The sequence below is a fragment of the Podarcis tiliguerta genome (genome assembly GCF_965153285.1).
Source record: "Podarcis tiliguerta genome assembly, chromosome: 12".
In the NCBI taxonomy this organism is placed as follows: domain Eukaryota; kingdom Metazoa; phylum Chordata; class Lepidosauria; order Squamata; family Lacertidae; genus Podarcis; species Podarcis tiliguerta.
The window spans coordinates 41107165-41126992 of NC_139545.1; the positions used below are offsets into that span (position 1 = coordinate 41107165).

Below are 19828 nucleotides of genomic sequence, written 5' to 3' on the forward strand. Positions count from 1 at the left end.
TTTTTAGCCAATGGTGTTGCTGTGGACCCCAGATGTTTGAAATATCTGTAATGCATTTCTTAGCAAACCTGGACCACTTAATACACCATTTACTCCTGAGCAATATGGGGCCAGTCTTCTGTGGTGCTTCATTCCTTCACATAATGCTACACAAAACACAGAAGTTACACAAACACACACACACACAGGATGATATTTAGTGATGTAGAGCTAACGAACCAAAACCAGTTTAACCTAGTTAGCTTTTCCTCAATCTCCTATTCTAGCAAAAGATGAAGCAAACCTGAATAGATTAATTTCTATTCTGTCCTTTGAGAAAGTGAAACAATAGCCCAGTTTACACATCATATTAAACCATACCTAAATAACTTTGGTTTAACGTGATTTAAAAATGCATTTTATAGCTTTTTTTACAATTAATGAACATAATTTGATTATTTAATATTATTAGCAGTGTTCTGGTGTATGCTACTGGAAGTCGCAGGTGTTTCACCCCTCCCTTGGTCCTGCCAGGAAACGAGCCATAGTTTGACCAAAAAACAGAAAAACAAATCTATCGGTGGAATCCAAGTTAAGTTTATTTTAACTATGGTTAAAGGCAATGTGTGAACCAGGTTATGAAGCGAACCTCCCAGAAAGAAACCCCAATCATATCTATCCATGAAAATAAAAAGAAACACAAAGGAAGAGAGTAGGAGAAAACAAATCCTTGCATATTTCAACTAATATAAACGAAGTCACAGGAATACTTACTATATTCTTGCTTAAACATCTTAGGGTAAGAAGTTTCAAAGTAAGAAAATCTTGCGCTACCTTATCCAGAGGTTTAGGGAAAGCCTGACAGATCCAAGTACTCCCTACAGTCACCAAACGCTCAGAAGGAAGTGGAGCCGCCTCTTCCAGTGTGAAACCTCTGAAAGAGCAGCCCCTAGCCTTACTCACAGTAGGATAGCTCAATGAATTTCAAGACATGCTTCAGTTCCTACAAAAATACTTTATTTGATTTGCGGGCACAACTTTTCTCATCCTAATGGAGAAGGCAGTATCATGAGAAACATATTAAGACTAATGTCTGGTTCATCTTTTAAACACAAGCCAATCTGCATGATTTAAAATATTTCATATGCATTATGCTAAGCTGCAAACATCAGCCAATTAAGACTTTAATCTAATTAAAATGCCTCCCGAACAGAAACCATTCTAGCAACATTCTCCCTCTCCCTCTGGGCATGATGTGTCCAGCCATGAAGACATTCTAAGCAAGAGACTAAGTGGGTTTCTCCTAGTTTGTGTTTAGCATCTTGCTGCCCCAACAGCACTTGACTCCAGCCTTCTCTGAAGACTCTAGTCACAGGGTGAAATTATCATAACTCACTAGAAGAGATGATGCTGTGCATGCAGATGGTTCCAGGTTCAATTCTGTACAGAACTGAAGGTACTGCTATACTTGATGCCAAACTAGTAAGATTGTTTTATAGTAATTCCATACATTATATAATAATTGATGTCATACTTATGTGTGCTCAATTGTTAAATTGGTTCCCCACCCCCGCTGTAAAATATAAAGGTCAGTGAATCAAATATATACAGCGAAGACTAAGGATCATTTAGTCTAATTAGCCAAGAAATGTAAGGGTAATTAAAGGTGGTTGTGTGAAACCCCTGACCACTCATCTAATGGTTGTTTTTGTGGTTTTATTTTTATTTGTATGTATATTGAACTTACTTTAATTGTGTTGCTTTTTGTAAGCTGCCCTAGGGACATTTAGAGAAGGGTGGGCTGTAAGTATGAAAAATAAGCAAACAAACTAATCACAGCCTCTATTTTAAAGTCACTGGCTTCCTCAGCAGCAGTATTTTACAGAACCACGTCATCGGATTTGCTAAAATGAGTCACTTTGTATTTTATCATTTAAAACAAACAGATATAAGCAAACATCTTGTGAGGGCTTAGTGTAAAGTCACTTTACTAATAATAAAATGCTGTGCATCATCGATCCTTTAGCCCTCATCAGTAAGGAAATGCCTCAGCCAACAGTGCCCCATAGCTGAGACGGCAAGAATAGTTTACAGCTGACAAAGCAATTATTGGGTACCTTAACATTCACACACATTCACGTGGCTCAATTATAAAACCACACTCAGCATTCAGAGGATCAGCTAGAACAGCAACTCTTTGGAGAACATTCCCATTTAAAAACTGTAATAGGATAATAAAGCAGCACGGCAACTCATTAAAGGGCTTACAAAATACAAATTCTCACTGAAAATGCATGGGATCTCTGCATACTATCAAGTAGCAAATTGCGATGAAAAAACTTCAACATTCAAATGTGTTGCAGAAAAATATCCAAATTACACATTCCAGCCTTAAGGATATTTCCCCATCCAATTGATCTGATCTGTCTATTATTTCAGCAAAAAATAAAAAATAAAAAGTATTAGTTACTTCCTTAAAGGAAGCATTACAGTGGTACCTCGGGTTAAGAACTTAATTCTTTCTGGAGGTCCGTTCTTAACCTGAAACTGTTCTTAACCTGAAGCACCACTTTAGCTAATGGGGCCTCCCGCTGCTACCGCACCGCCGGAGCACAATTTCTGTTCTCATCCTGAAGCAAAGTTCTTAACCCGAGGTACTATTTCTGGGTTAGCAGAGTCTGTAACCTGAAGCATCTGTAACCTGAGGTACCACTGTAGTGGGAAATTACTTGCTAGTGCCTTTTTAGTCACCAAAGACCTTTAAAATTTTGACCCTTCAGCAGTGGTGGAGCTTCATGCTCTGGCACCGGGGGGGGGGTGGAGAGCAGGCGGGGGCGTGGCTGGCATGCATCCCGGGGGCATGGCACCCAGCACAGGTGGGGGTCACCTACGATGGCACCCCACCGGGATTGCGCTGCCAGGGGCGGTGCACTCCCCCTGAACCCTTCTTCCTCCGCCAATGCCCTTCAGCACAGTAATGAAATGAGGAAAATACTGGAGAGAGAACAGATCTTAGTAGCGAATTCTTAAGCTTCACAAACAGTAATTCTGGTGGTTTGCTGAAAGCTGACAGTTTCCTGTCCAAAATTTTGTCAGTGACCACATCCTGCTTGAAGTCTACAGTTTATCTCTTCCTTTGGACTTCTTTAGGAAAAAGGCAGCAAATGATTTACAGTTAGTTGTTGGGTGCTAAAGCACCACAGAGGTGTTACAAGAATTTAAGGTCTCAAATATATAAATTAAATGTTCATAAATTTACAAGGCAAACACATATGTAAGTATATAAACCACGTGTCTGAAATTGTACAGGAGAGCAATCCTGAAACCATCTTGACTCTCCCAAATTGACCTCAAATGTTTCTCTGCAAGGAGGAAGGAAATGGGAAAGCCTCTCCATTGTCTTTTGCTTACTTGTCTTTAGGCCACCTCTGTGTATGAAAAGGGTGAGCCTGTGACCTGGATTCAGGAATTAAAGTATTTACCATCACAAAAGAGTGGCCGGGCTGCCCAAGTAAAGCAATCACTGGCCATTGTCAGGTATCCTGGCAGACAGGATTTCTGTTGTAGACCACCTCCTTCTGCGATGTATGTATAATGTTTTGGGGGGTGGTCTTGAGCTACAGAGTGGGCAGTTTCAAAAGTCTATATAAGGGCTTGCACACCATTGTTCTGGGTTCCTCCATCCTCCTACGTGTGGTGAGTGAGCACCCTATTGCAACAGTTTAATGAAGATCAGGCTTAATAGCTGCTTTGCTTCTCAATATTCTCTGGTTGGCCTGTTATTTTCTCCTACCGATAGAGAACCAACTTAAGGACTCTATAGGGACTCTTGGATACCCCATAAGGGAAAAGGAGCAGTTTTTTCTTATAACACAGGAGAATCATTATGCTTTTGAAACTTCATTGCCAATATTTCTAATTGCAAATTTAGTATAAAGGTCCTTAAAAAGGTAAAGGTACCCCTGCCCGTACGGGCCAGTCGTGTCCGACTCTAGGATTGTGCGCCCATCTCACTTAAGAGGCCGGGGGCCAGCGCTGTCCGGAGACACTTCCGGGTCACGTGGCCAGCGTGACAAAGCTGCATCTGGCGAGCCAGCGCAGCACACAAAAACGCCGTTTACCTTCCCGCCAGTAAGCGGTCCCTATTTATCTACTTGCACCCGGGGGTGCTTTCAAACTGCTAGGTTGGCAGGCGCTGGGACCGAAAGACGGGAGCGCACCCCGCCGCGGGGATTCGAACTGCCGACCTTTCGATCGGCAAATCCTAGGCACTGAGGCTTTTACCCACAGCGCCACCCGCGTCCCTATAAAGGTACTTAGATAAGCCCTATTATTAGGCAGAAAAGAGGCCACCACCTCACCTGGCTGGTGTATCATGAAAAGGTAGCAAGCTGTTCTTTGTTGCATGTATTATTGTTGTATTTTCACTGCCAGGGAGGGAGGGAGGAAAATGCTTGTGGAATCTTCTCCCTCAAGTGCCGTAAGAACTTGGCTGATCTTGGGTAACATATGCATTTGAGAAAAGCCCTGCTGGTTCAGACCAAAGGCTCATCTAGTCCAGCATCCTGTTCTCACCAGATCCCTGTGCGAACTCCTCCTGGGGCTCCTCCTAAGGAAGCCGTGCCTGGAGGAAGAACTGTGAGGGGAGAGACTTCGCCAGGCAAGGCCTCCTTCCACCTGCTTTGCCCCACCCTCTAGTCTCTGCTTCTCCATTTGTATGGTATTATTTTATGTACTGTGGCTTGCCGTTGTTTTATTGATTATAGTTTAGAAATTATTTATTGTAACTGTTGAGTGGATTTCTGTTTAACTTTTATATGTAGGTATTATTATTTTGTACTATTCTAATAATTATTGAATGTTACTTTTTGATGTAGGTTGCTTATTTTAAAGTTTTGTTTTATTATCACATTTTTGTATTGCATTAGGTTGTTATAAGTTGTACATTTATTGTTTCTTCAGCTTGTAAACCGCCTTAAGTATTGTAAGATAGAAAGACGGTATACAAATAAAAAATGATGATGATGCGAACTCACAAGCTGGAGGTGAGCACAATAGCACTCTCCCCACCTGTGATTCCCCGCCACTTGTAATCAGACGCACACTATACACTTTGATTGCTGGAAGAAAAGCACCTGCTATGTGCTGCTGTACCTCCAGCAGCAAAATGCATTGGGCAGTCCTGCACAGGCTATTGTGTTGCCTGAAGATGGATTACTTGAAACACTATTAAACTACAGCAGTTACTCAGCAGCATACTGTACCAACCTGTAAAAAGACTATCAAAATCTGTGTATCAACTTTTAGGCACGTTAATAGGTTTCATTACCCAAATCCTTTGTTTTCACAAGAATAGCAACCTCCTCCCTTCACCACTCATTATTTCTACTAATTACACATTCCCTACAAAAATAACCAAACTTAAGTATAGAACTTGTGCTTTTTAAAATTCCGATTGAGTTACACAGAGGGACATGAAGAACTTGGCCGTTTGCCCCAACATTTACAGCCCTGCAGTGATTACAGTGGACCTGAAGTATCCCTCCTGCAGGGTTTGCTAAACAGAACTGTGCTTTCGATAAAAGCTGCCATTACTAAGCCTCAACAAAAAGAGGACCTAAACTTCCCACCAGGGCAAAGTTTGAGCTGCACTAGTTTGCACAACGTACACATTGTGAGGTTGGGAACTACGGTGTTTTCTAGTGTTGCATTCAAATTCTAAATAGTATCATGTTATGCACAATAATAAAATCCCTATACCCTAACTTTTCACTTGCAAGTTTTTGCATTCACCGAGTTTGTAAGAGCACATGAAACAGTTGTAGCTTATCTGGAAATAAAGCATGAATATATTATGCTTTATAGAAAATGTACAGAAATGTTTACTATCTGGAAAATACAGCTCAAAATAAAATCCTCAAATATATCTATTCAGATAACTTATCTCAGGTAGACTGATATGTAACACAGACACAACGGTATTCTAAAATCTTCTTAAAAATAAATACAGCTTTAGGTTTTCTAAAGATTATAATTACCTATTAAGACTTCCACTTTTCCCTGAACTGATCTTTAGTTTTGAATCCTAAAGCTATTAATCCCTGCGTTCTTGAGTGATTGTCCTAAAATTCATTTTTAAACCACATGTGCGTGCGCGCGCACACACACACACTGTATAATAACACAAATAGATTAAGCATTGCTGAAGGGATGCAGGAAATTTGTTCCTCTGTACCAGGGCGATCTAACTTTTCTTACTAAGTGGGCTGCTAGAGTACTTTGACATGGAACGCGTGAGCTGCACAGAGTCTTGTTGCACCGGGGAGGAAAGGGAGGCCAAAATTTGATGTCCCCCTTCCTACTCTCATGCTGCCTTCCCAAACCTAGCTAAGTGAGGCATAGGGCTTTGAGAAGGAGGGGTGGGGCTCTGGCAGGGTCCTCGAGCCCTCCCACTTCCTTCACAAAGCAGGAAAAGCACCAACTAGGCTCTGGAAGAAGGCAGGAGAACTCTATGGCCAAGTCAGGGCCCTTACTCCTCCTTCCCAAAGCATCACTTAACCAATTTTTAGAAGGTTACAGGGTGGGTGTCAAATTTCACAGAGGGCAGCCAAAAGATGGAACATAAAATAATGCTTAGGTTTACCAGAAAAGGGAAATTTACAAAAACTAGAAGCATAGCTACTCTTGCAACTCAAGCTAGGTTTGACTCATTTTAAAAGTATTAGTGACTCAGTAAGAGAAAAGATAGACAGATCATTCATTGAAATCAAGTTTCCTATTTTGTAATTCAAAACAAAAGTGAATTTAAATGCTTCCTACAGCCATCAAAACAACAGCTCTAATCTAGCCAAGATGTTAATCACACAATTAATTTTCCTACTGAAGACAAAGGACCTACTATGTACTAAACTTTGGTTCAGTTATATCCACAGTGATATACAACTAGTGTCCTTTAAATGCTATAGAAATACTGTGGAATTTGCTTTCTGTGGACTCATCCCATGGTATTCCTCTAGCATTCAAACTGAATATGTCTTTCCTACAGAATCTGTACATGAGGAACATGTATCACCAGTTAGCTGAAAGAAGTCCCTGGTCCCCAAATATAAGGGAGATGAAATTTCTACAGCCACACTGCTGAGTTTTGGAATCAGAGAAGCAGCACTTTCCCCAAAATTCCACGGCAAATGCAGAGTTTTGGGTGAAGGCAAGGAGTTACTAGCAACTGCATAGTCCAGCTAATTCTAAGCCATGCAACATTCTGTGGACAGTCTGCATATTTATATGACTAAATATTTTAGCTACATTTTTATTCTACCAAGCAGTTTACACATGTGGATTCCAAGTGCTCTACCCATCAAAAAAGACCTCACACCTGCTTAGCTTCAACAATGTGGTTGTCTCATATGCCTTCAGACCATATCCAGGCTGCAGATAGAACCCAGTCTCATAATCATAGTTTGAAAACACACTGTGGGCTTCTGTACTTCCCTGCTCTCACTCAAGCATTTCCCCCTAATTTTTATAAATTTGCAACTCTGGTGCAATTTTTTCAAGCACTGCAAACTACTTAGTTCTGAAGCTAAATGGAAAGGAACCCCCAAATAAGGAACAGGGTCGCTTAATCTAGCCACATGTAAATAGACCAATTATTAAGTCTACAGCAAACCTACATGCCCAATCTGTCCAGAAGCATGAGTTAGTAGTTACGGGGTAAATTAAGGCTTTGGCATGAGATGGAGAACAAATATCCATCTTTAATTGGCAGGCAAAGTCATAAATATCCTTCATTTGGAAACTAAATTTAGCGTAGAGCTCAGATACTCTGTTAATATAATCTGGGTGAGTAAGATCATACAGGTCCCCCACAGTGGTTGATTCTGGTAACTTATAACATGGTGTACCCTGGAGTAACAAAGGGTGAAAAAGCCTATAATAATAGGGGGCATTGCCTGTTGTTTGCATTAATGATGCTCCATCTCAAAAGGCAGATTTTGGGTTTGTTTTTAAGGTGAATATAGTACTACTGTAACAAAACAAAAAGAGGAATAACAGGAATATGAGTCTAAATTTTAAATACATTTTTTCATCTTAAACTATGCTATTTCTATTTAAAAACAAACAAAATTATGGTGTCTTAAAACATCTGTAAACATTATAAAGGAATACAAAATCAGATATAAACCAGACCTGGTTATAAAGCTTTTTATCAACCTAGTCTGTTCTTTAAAAAAATGTTCCATTTAATCTAGGTTCCCCTCCTTCATATGCCCTTTATCTTACCTACAGAGGACTAATCTAATTGATTTGTGTTCGGCAGCAAGAACATGGATTTCATTTGTATCAGCATAGCTCTAACACAATGGCAATAATCTTTGTCTGCTCATTCCCAACAACGCAAGCAAAATATAGAAATTCATGGTTTGCCACAAATTAATTTTGCAATAAAACAAATATAATTATTAAAAAATACTAAAATATCTAAGCCTAGATCCACTATTACTATTGATATATATGTTAAAAGGAGAACATTCAGAACTATTCAGTCACGTGCTAACAGCTGCCTGATTATTCTTTGCAAAGTATTGAAACGATTAAAAAAAAAACCAGAGACAGATGAATGGATTAGGAAAATGCGGGAATATGCTGAAATGGCTAAATTGAACAATATAAGGCTGGGGAAAATGCATCAGATGAAGCAGTATGGCATTTCTTTACTTTTATTTTTGTCAACTGTCATCTTTCACTAGATGGTTTTCCTATGTATATTTTTTAACTGTACTCTGTTCACAAATCTGTTGCTTATTCAACCAAGCTATGCCTAAATCAGATTCCGGCATTAGAGGGGTTATCTGCCACTTCCAGTAACTTATTATTGTTCTTGTCTTCAATGTTTATTTGAAGCCTGAATTATGTATTCTGGCTTGTTTCTCGTCTCCTTCCACACGTCCCATTTCTGAGATGCTACAATTGCCAAACTCGCTTAACACACAACACCCAGACCACCATCAATGGAAATGAATGAAGGAATTGGCAAATTGTTTATAATACTTACTTCAAAAAGAGTTGAAGGCCACCTATCACAGCACTGAGTAATACTGAGGAAAACTATTAACACATTATGAAAAGGCCAAAAGAAAAGTAATCTGCCAGATATAAAGTATGCAAACAACAGAAATTCTAATGACACCACAATAGCTATTTAGATAGGAAAAGGGCTGACTACATTGGACAAAAAACATGCCAATGCTGGAAGTGATAGCGGGATACCAATGAACCCAGTACAAAAGAACAAGGAGGCACAATTTACCATTTGCTTATGACATTTTATACAACCATAAAAATGTAACAGTTCTTAGCATTAGTATTTTGCCTTCTTTCTCTTAAAATAATGTAAACTACAAAGAGCCAAAATATCTGTGTGTCCTTTAGAAGAAAAAGTTGGGGTGGCTTTTCTCAGTAATTGCTCCGTGTGTCTCTTGGTTATTTCACACACTTGTTAACTCCTCAAATGTAGGCAAAGTTACGTCAGTATCTCAAATATTATTGTAATACGTACAGGACCACCTCTTGCCATTCTCCTTAAGGTATTAGCAAAACATTTTTACATTAATGCAGATGGTTAATACCATGGTTAATACTAATTCCACATGTGCACATATAAAAACCTCCATTTCACCAACCTGCTGAGCCAGAACAGGAAGTTTAAAAAAAGAAAACTTAGTCCACAGACTTACTTGGATGCTTTGCATGTCTAGTGTTGCCACATCTTCATTCTTCATTTGCTTATTGTTGAGCCAAAATATTCTTCTGAATACAGAAAACAACAAATGCTGCCTACAGACAGCATACGCAGCAGAAGCAATCCACCATGAATAAAGTAGAAATAATCTGTTTAGCATGTAGAAAGCCAAAGTTCAAGAAGTCTGCTCCTTGGACTCTTACATAAAATCAACAGGCCACCTTTGATAAAGTGTTTTAATAACAGTGATACCAAGAGAAGCTTTCAGTGTTCAGTGTCTTAAAGGCGCCACGATCATGTCGTCTGGCTAGCCACAATAAAAGTAATCTGTGGGTGTCCGCAATTTGCAATGCACCTCTAGCCTCAATATCATATTTGGCCACTTAAAGCAGCTGAAATCAAACAGATTCTGTTTTCATAAGCTCCCAAGGTTTCGCTGCCTGGAACAAAGCATGTATGGACTACCATATTCTAACCAACAAATAGAGTCTAAAATGGTTAGGGTACCTAGTAAACTATTGTATAAGGGCAAATTGTATAAGGGTAACTATCACCCATGGTGAAGTCATACTCCTTTAGCATTACCTCTCACACAGAAGCTAGATAAGCTCCTTGGAAGAAGGTCTGAATAGAAAATGTAACACACATTTAAGTCTGGCATCGGGAGGAACCATGCAATGCACCCCAATATAAGAAAGCCCATCTCAAACCATTCTTTTCTTGAAAAGGCTTTGTAAACCACACTGCTTTTACTCTCTCTCAGGTTAGCTCAACCAGATATTTACGATATAAGAAATTACAAGCAAAACATTTAGGAAACAGGGATGCCTACATTGATAATATACAGTGGTGTCTCGCAAGACGAAATTAATTCGTTCCGCGAGTTTTTTCGTAGAGCGAGTTTTTTCGTCTTGCGAAGCACCACGGCGGGGAGGGGTGGGGAGAAGCAGGGCAGCTGCCGCAGCCGGTCCTTGGATTCACCCGCGCCATGTGGACACCGCGCGACACGGCTGCTGGAGGGCGGCGGGGCTCAGGAGCGCGACTCCGGCTGCAATGCTGACGGCAACGGCTCTCTCAGAGGAGCGCGCGAGGGCGGTGGGCAGCAGCGCGAGGCAGCCGGAAGGTCAGCCGGAAGGTGGGAGGGAGCCGGAGGAGCCGTCAGCAGGAAGGTGGGAGGGAGCCGGAGGAGCGGGGAAGCGAGCGTGCGTGCGTGCAGTGACTGTCGCCATGACAGGAGAGGCAGGGCTGTTTCGTCTAGCGAAGCAAGTCCTTAGGAAAATCCGTCTTGCGAAGCACCTCAGAAAACGAAAAACCCTTTCGTCTAGCGGGTTTTTCGTCTTCCGAGGCATTCGTCTTGCGGGGTACCACTGTACTAGGAAAACAATGCCTCTAATTGCACTCACTAACAAGTTCACACAAAAATGGTTTGTGCTTCACTTAACACTTGAGATTTATCTTGGGATACAAACTTTTTCTTTTCTTTTCTTCCCTTTTTTAAAATAGCACCATATATATGGGCTGTACTAGATGATCCTCATGGTCCCTTCCAATTCTACAATTCCATGATTCTATGATATATACATGTCAAGGCTTGCAATGTGCACCAGCTTTTTTCCATTAAACCATAGTTCACACAGCTGTTCCCAGCAAAAAATTAAAGAAATCCCCTTCCTCATTTCCCACAGCTTAACTTCAGTGAGTTAGTTAACATGTATTAGCTGCTTTCCTAAGCACATATTTATCCTAGCTTAAAATTTGTGTCACACAACAGAAAACTAAATGAGATTCAAGTCATCTACTAATGAGAATGAATGATAGCCTACAGAAGAATTAAGAGTCTTAGTTCTTTATGCTGCTGTGAGGCAGAGACGGGGCATTTCCAGCCCTGCAAGACTGATTTAGTTCATTTGGCCCATGAAGCTGATTCATCCAAGCCACACCCACATGCCCTACACCTAATGTCATACCTGGTGTAAAGGCAGAGCTTGCACAAAAGGGACTTTGCAAGAACCGCTGATCAACGGTGCTTGTAAAGCACCTTACACATCACATCCCAAGTGCCAATTATCAGCTGATTGTTGGGCTTTGGGAAGCCCTGCACACACATTTTTGCTGACGCACTTTGATTTCAAACCATGTGGTCAAAAGCAGGTCATCTGACAGCACTGTGACACCAGGTGATTGACAGGTGCACAGTCCCACCTACCTGTCCAGCAGAAGTGTGTGGAGATAAGGATTTGGCCTGCTGACCAGATCCAGTTCCCCCACTCTTCCTGCAAGGTATCAAATAATAATAATCATCATCATCATCATCATCATATAATTTTAATCTGCAAATCTTAATGTGTTCCTTAAGAATTTGATTATTAACTAAAACTAATAGATTCAGAAACATACGTGACATATTGGTGGGCAGACTTTTATCTAGCCTGAATTCCAGTTGAACCTTCAAAAGCAACCTATGAGTCATTATGCATATACAACAGTTCTTTCATGTAGCATCAAGTTAACATTTTGTTCATTAAAAAACAATTTTAAGCTAGATTTAACCAGAGAACTTCACTCCCATTTTGTTTTGGTTGCAACCAAATGGAGTGTCTTCTCTCCATCCCCTCCCCCTCCATCTCGTTTATTTTTATTTTCTTTCCTTTTGTAGAAGAACAAAAAAAGCCAGATTAATAAAATGGAACAAAGAATAAAGAGCGCAACTGAGAATCAAGGATAAGTAATGAGATATGGAATCTCTATGCTTTCAAATCCATCATTTTGATGCATAATATTATTTGTGACAGAAAGGGACTACCATCTGCCACTTGGTACAAGATAAAGGATGGTGCTCAACTCAGTTCCTTGAAGCCATATATTAGCATCAAAGGTTTGAACATAATTACCAATCTTGTTGGCTCATAGAACAAATAGGATGGACCATGCCCATATTTCAAATATAGGAAAGGGTTTATCCAGCAAGTGATATAGGAACAAAAATATACTGTTTATCATAATAGGTCAATACCCTTTGAGGACCATTAAGAAAGGTAAAAGGAGATATGATACAGGCTGTGTAAGATCATGCAGAGAGAAAGACATTTTTCTCCTCTTATGCTACTAGAACCTGTACCCATCAAATTAAGCTGAATGTTGGAAGATTGAGGACAGACAAAAGGAAGTACATAAAACGAACTCTTGAATTCGCTCCCACAAAATGCAGTGATGCCTACCAACCCTGAAGGCTTTCAAAGGTTAGACAAATTCACAAAGGATGGGACTAGGCATGACGCCTGTGTTCTACCATTGCTATGGGAGGCAGTATTCCTCTGTATACTGCTTGCTGGGAAACACAAGTGGCGAGAATGCTAGTGCACTCATTTCCTGCTTGTGGGCTACTTCTGATGGGGATCTCATTGGTCACTGTCAGAAGAGGATGCTGGACTAGATGTGTCTTTATGTTCCTGTAGGGTTCCATCCTGTCCAACCCCCCCCCCCCCCACCAAAAGTGACATTTAAAATCTGTATGCGGGATGAAGAACCTGAGGCCCTGCAAATGTTGATGGATAACTCTCATCATCCTGGACCTTTGGCCATGCTGGCTGGGGCTGATGGGAGGTGGAGTCCAACAACATCAGGAGGGCCATAAGTTCCCTATTCTTGATTTATATGAAACCACTAGGAGCTGTCATCTGGGGATTTAGAGCACAGTGCTATTAGTATATAGATGGCAATTAGCTCTACCCCTCCATGCCATCTGAAGAGGTTGTGCAGGTAGGGGACCAGTGTCCAGAGGGAATGATGGTTTGGTGCAGGCCAATGAACTAAAGCTGAATAAGATGGAGGTCCTGTGAATATGGGGTTCACTGGTCCAGGAATTAGGGAGCCCTCCCTGTCCCTGAAGCAGCATGTGTGTTCCCCTCACTTTTGGGGTCAACTAAAGACACGGTCAACTTGGGCTTTAAGGAGATAAATGCCCTGGGGAGCCAGCTGTTGAAATATGTGAGTGTTGTTTTATGTCAAGTTCTGTTGCATGTAGGGAGGTTTTTAAAGTGTGGTGTTCTTGACTTGATTGTATTTTACTGACGCTGTATACCACCCTTTGCTCCTGACTGGAAGGAAAGATGGCATATAAAGAAAATTCACCACCACCAGAGGCCTGCTTGGGGGTGTGGGATCAGCCATGTTGACAAAAGACACATTTTAAATACACTTAATCTGAACCTGAGGGAGGCAGTCATTCAAAAGAGATATTTAAATATGTCTTACAGGTGTGTGTTTGCAGTGTTACCAATTTTAGCAAGGTGTGTATTTTCAAGGTAAACCTGCAGTGGTAGGAGAGAGTCTGTTTGCAAGATCATTACTACACAAGATTCATCAAAGCAAGACACAGCCTAGTGATAATCCCTCTAGTGCTTCACAGTTTATGCAATAGTCAATTAGTAAAGAGGATGAAAGACAGAGCAATCTTTGCAAATAGGTCAGTGCCTATATTTGTAATTATTAACCCAACTTGCTACTTATAGCAACTTCTCTATAAATGATACATTAGAGACAAAGTATGGGAAGCATTTAAATCAGACATGAACTTCCTGTACACAACATACAAAGATTACACTGAGCACCTTCACACAGATTTTAAAAGTTAATGACCATAACTGTTCTACTCAAAGCAAGCACATGTTTTAAAAGGGAGACTAGAGCATTCCGGGTGCCCAGAGTTTCCTCTTAAGACCTCTGCACCATCCCTACTGATAAGGACAGGTGGCCACAAATCCAAAAGTCCATCCTCTGGCACGAAGCATGTCCAGAAGCTAATTTCCCCTCCCCTAAGATCTCATGCACTGCAGGTTGGAGAAAGAATTTCATTGTTACCTATTGTGTTATAATTTTTTATTTATTTCAACAACGTATATACCACTTAATTACGGTTGTCTCTTAGTAATGTACAGGAGACCGAATAAGCCTAAAAATGAGTATCACGGTATAAAATCAGAATTCAGTTAAAAAGCTTGCTGGAATAAATTCAGAAGCCCCGTATGTTCAACAGCGAAAGGAGCTTCTTGTGGATATGAGCCATGCATCTGAGCCATGGGAGGCCACTAACAGTGACTCCCACGAAGACCTCATTTATTGGGCAGGGATATAAGGGATCTGGCGGCAAGTCTCCAAGGTATCCTAGACCCAAGCAGAAATAAGGATCTTGAACCTGGCCCAGTAGCATATGGGGAATCAGTGCATGCTTTTGATCACTGCAGGTATCTGCTGGCAATCATCAGTCCTCATCAACAGTCCAGCTGTTGCACCATTTTGCACCAACTGGAACTGTCGGACCAGGCCCAAAAATAGCCCAACATAGAGCACACGGCAATAATGGAATCTTGAGGTGGCCAATCACTGTGACCACACTACTGATTTCCAAGAATGGCTACAGCTGGTTTACTAGCTATAGGCAGTAATTTGGACTTCAGAGACAAAGAGCACAACCCCAACCCTAGCCAACTGCACCCAGACAATGGTTCAGATCATGCACATCCTCTCCTGCCGCTGATGTTGTAGAGAAGTAGAACTGTGTGCCATCAGCATACTGATGACCCTTTCCCCCCAAAAAAACTTTGAATGATCACATCCAGAGGCTGCATACAAGTATTAAACAGCACTAGAGATAAGATTGTACTAAGATACACCATAGCTGAAATACAGTCTCCCAATGCTACTCTCTAGATTCAATCCTACAGGGAGGACAGGAACCACTGTCCAACAGCACCCCCAATGCGCATTTCACAGAGCTTGCCAAAGGGAATACCATAGTCAATGGTAGCAAAAGCCACAGAGAGATCAAGAAAAAGAAGCAGAGTCCCACACCCCCGTCCCACTCTTAGTAATAATAATAATAATGTTATTATTTATACCACGCCCATCTGGCTGAGTTTCCCCAGCCATTCTGGGTGGCTTACAGAATACATAAAACATAATAAAGCATCAAAGATTAAAAACCTGCTGATACAAGGCTGCCTTCAGATGTCTTTTAAAAGTTATGTAGTTCTTAATATAGTTCATTCATCAGGACAGTCCCAAACTGCGCCTTAACCCAGACTGATATGGATCTAGATAATCTGCATTCTCCATGAACTCCTGCAACCATATGTCAGGAGTGCTCTGATGGTGTTTCCTGCTTGGCAGGGGGTTGGACTTGATGGCCCTTGTGGTCTCTTCCAACTCTATGATTCTATGAACTGCACAACCACCACTCTCTCTATCCCCTTACCCAAAAATGGGGTATTTGCAACCAGGCAGTAGTTGTTATAAACCATAGGATTCAGGGTGGGCTTCTTCAGGAGTGAACACACTTTCACACCTGTTTAAGAGCAGAATGCACCACTCTGTTGTGTAAAGACACATTCACCACATCCTGGACCTATCTAATCAACACCCTTCCCCCAACTGGCTTTCACCAAACATGATAGGCATGAGGCAAGAAGGCAGGAAGCTGACTGCATTATTGTGAGAGTCCTATCCACAACAACAGGCCAGATAAACCAAAATTTGTCTACAGAGATTTAACATTGGTTATATATACTGTATATTCAAATAAGGAGCCACCTAACAGTCACCTCACACTCTCTTCCTTCCCCAAATTAAGCACTGCTTGCTTCAATGTACATGTTACATGAATTAATGGTTATGCAAACTAGATTTAGATTATTTAATAATTTGACGATTAACAACAATCAGCAAAATTCTTGCTTTCAAAACACCAGCAAGCATTGGTCACTTTTAATTCCTATATGAAGATAGGGGACTGATGAAGAACATAATCTTGCCAAAGTTCAGATGAGTCTGTGTGGCAGAAAAGTCTTCAAAATGCATAGTGTTTATTAGGGATCCCCTATGCAGCTGTGGAACCGAGACCAAAAGAAAGCAACTGTGCCCACAATCAGAAAACAAGGCTGTTGCAATCAATCCCACCACGCACAACAGCAAGTAAGCAGAGGCAGGCCATACACATCCTCCCCACAGAAATACAGATAGCTGCTGACAGTCACAATAAAGGCAGTTCCATTGGAACATAAGGTCACATAACAGAGTGAAATGAGAATACATCCTGTGGTGTTACCATTCACCAAAAGAGGAGAAAGGAAACATAGTCATTTTTTAAAAACACTGAATCTAGTATCACTTTTTTAATTGAAGCTTGTGTATGCTTGTACCATTGGGTATTCTACGTTTACAGTGAGAATCTAACACAGATCACGCAAAATCGGGAACAGAAGGCATGTATATGCCCTGCTGCACAACCTATTTAATGAAAATTCAATCCCATCCCCCCCCCCCGTAAAACTGATAGGAGGCTTCTCATAGGTTCAAACAAAGAAAACTGGAATGCATTCCTACAACCCACAATAAGCTGTTGCACAGACTCTCTTGTGTACAACAAACACAAACTTCTTTTATTTTCTAAAATGCATTTATACAGACTTTAAAATGTGCAAGACACAGACAGCAGACCCTGTTAAAAGTAGGATCCAATGAAGAAAGAACGCTCTTCGGCCTCCACATAAGCTGGCATAAAGACAATTGACATCTCACATTCACTGTATAGTGCTAACACTCACTTAGCTTAACACTTGTTTTCAAGGTAACCATACGCAGCCTGGAACTTCATGTTCTGGCAACAAGCAGTCATAAGAACAGCTTGCAAAGACCTTAATTTCTACCCAGCTGATTTCTGCCAAACAATGGTCACTATTGAAAGATTTAAAAAAAGCAGGAGGGTAGTTCAGTAAAATCTAGCAGGCATTTAAATCTCTAGATCTGCTTGATCTAGAGGAAACAAGTTTGCTTGTTCTTATTCTGATCTACTAGCCTGAATTTTTCTTTCCATTTTCAGTTCCAACAGACTTTCATTTCATGGTTCTGGTTTTCCTCAGGGATGAAGTTCAGTCCAGTTTTGGTGTAATTTGATTTCCTGAACCTAAACTCTCCCAATCATAATTTTAATGTACTTTGCTGAAGTTACAAACTGAAGAATCACATTATTACAACATTTATAGTTTGCTACATTCTGCAGGGCAAAGAACCAGAATATAGGGTGTCTTTCTTGCTTATTAAAATAATGTTGATGTCTAATTGCTATGACAGCTTTTCACCACTCATGGCTATGTTGAAAGTAACATAGCTTGTGGGTATCATAACTAGATAAAATATTACACCCATTTTGTAATGTTACAGTTTTAAATTTCTAAGATTATTGTCTAAGACTGTGACAGATCTGTTTCTTGCCTAGTGAGAATGAGAGAGAGCATTCTGAGGCTAGACGCTTCCCCACCCCCAAGCAACATGGATATATAGCTGACACCTGAGTACCCAGTAGTAAAATTAGGTCCAAAAGCCTTATCCAGGCTGCAAACTGGCTCTACAAGTGAGTGTTGTTCAAGAAGAACTGCTTGCCATACTTTGTTTGACCTGTTTGCACTTTTCATTTGTTACATACTGTATTGCATATAACAGGTCTTCTTGAATTGCATTGGGTCAGTCCACAGGGAGCTGGTGGTTTTCATACAGGACATCTGTATAACTCCTGCATTCTGATTATAAGTTTTATCAAACTTGTTCAGTACAGTTTCCCTAGTGCTTCTATTTGGAAATACCAACATCAGCCAAAGTCACTAATAAAAAATGCTGATAAGAGCAATTGGGGATGTTCCTGGATTCAACACTTGTCACTGGATTCTCAGGCTCCGTCAATGACTAGGAGTGCCTTTTCTCCAGCTGGTTCACCAGCTACAATCCCATTTGGATAGAGATAACTTGGTCACTATGTTCCATGCTTTGGTAACTTCCAGATTGGATTGCTTTAATGCACTCTATGTGGGGATTTCCTTGAAGGTGATTCAGAAAACTCAATCAGTCTGGGGTTTCACTGTTTTAAAATAGCTACACCGTTGCCAGTTTGTTTCCGGGCCCAAGTCAACATGCTCACATTAGTGTTTAAAGCAGGGGTTGGCAAACTACAGCCCAGGGGCCGGGTGCGGCCCACCAGGCTCGTAAATCCAGCCCGTGGACCCTACTACCCGCTCGGTCAGTCCCCGCACTAAACCAGTGCGGAGCGGAGGTGCAGAGACTGACTTCCGCAACGCTGGCATGGCTTCGGATTGGCTGCACGAAGCTCCTGCAGCCAATCCAAAGCCGTGGATGCCTCTGGGCGACACCCCTTCCTTCCCACTGAGGCGGCCGTGTATGGCCAAGAGCTGAGCGGAAGCGGCAGTAGCAGGGAGTCTGTCTCCACTGCCCAGGCCAGCGGCATGGGCTCTGCACCCCGCAGACCCCTGGCCGAGGCAGAGGACGGCAACGATGCTGCAGAAGATGAGGCAGCGTCGGCGGCTGTGGCGTGAGTGGTGGCAGGGGGGTCCTTTCAGGAGAGGGTGGGTCCGGCCCCCCACAAAGTCTGAGGAATAGTGGACCGGCCCCCTCCTGAAAAAGTTTGCTGACCCCTGATTTAAAGTCTTAAATGACTCAGGCCCCAACTAACCGAGGCACAACCTGGAGTGCTGAGATGGGCAGAGGGAGCCTTATTGGTAGTTTCTCCACCCTTGGAAGTTCAGGGGGTGGAAGCCTGGGAGACTGCGTTCTCTGTGGTAGCCCTAAGCTGTGAAACTGCCGCCCCACAAAGGCACATCTTTCAACTTCATTACACAGCTGACGAACGTTGAAGATTAATCTCTTTACCCTAGCTTTTGACACTTGAGGGGTACATTTTGAGAACACCCCTTATTTTTGAGGTTTTAATATTGTGTTTTTAATGTTGTAACCAGTTCTGGGACCTTAGGGTGAAGGATGAGTAATAAATAAATACTTTTTTTTAAAAAATGTGAAAGTGGTATATGTGATGGTTGTCAGCTAATTTGGATTAATAACATAATAAGTGCTATGAAGATTATGTTCACTGTTCAGGGCACATCAATTTATCAAAACCCTCATAGGCAATTATCAACTCAAGGAGTATCAATCATCACTGATGGCTGCTACATCAAAAAATAACAAGGATGACATGAAACAACTAGCATCCATGGAATGCATCTGTACTACAGTTGTTGTAGTAGTGCAGCTCAGGGACTCCTA

The 19828-nt window shown here is 41.4% G+C and overlaps 1 protein-coding gene across 12 annotated transcripts in view; it reads right to left on the reverse strand.

Annotated features, from left to right (window-relative positions):
• The window catches only part of ARHGAP12 (Rho GTPase activating protein 12), a gene marked incomplete at its 5' end in the record, with an annotated part of 60714 nt that overhangs the window by 39729 nt on the left and 1157 nt on the right, over window positions 1-19828 (reverse strand). The gene's annotated exons all lie outside the window — the stretch shown is intronic.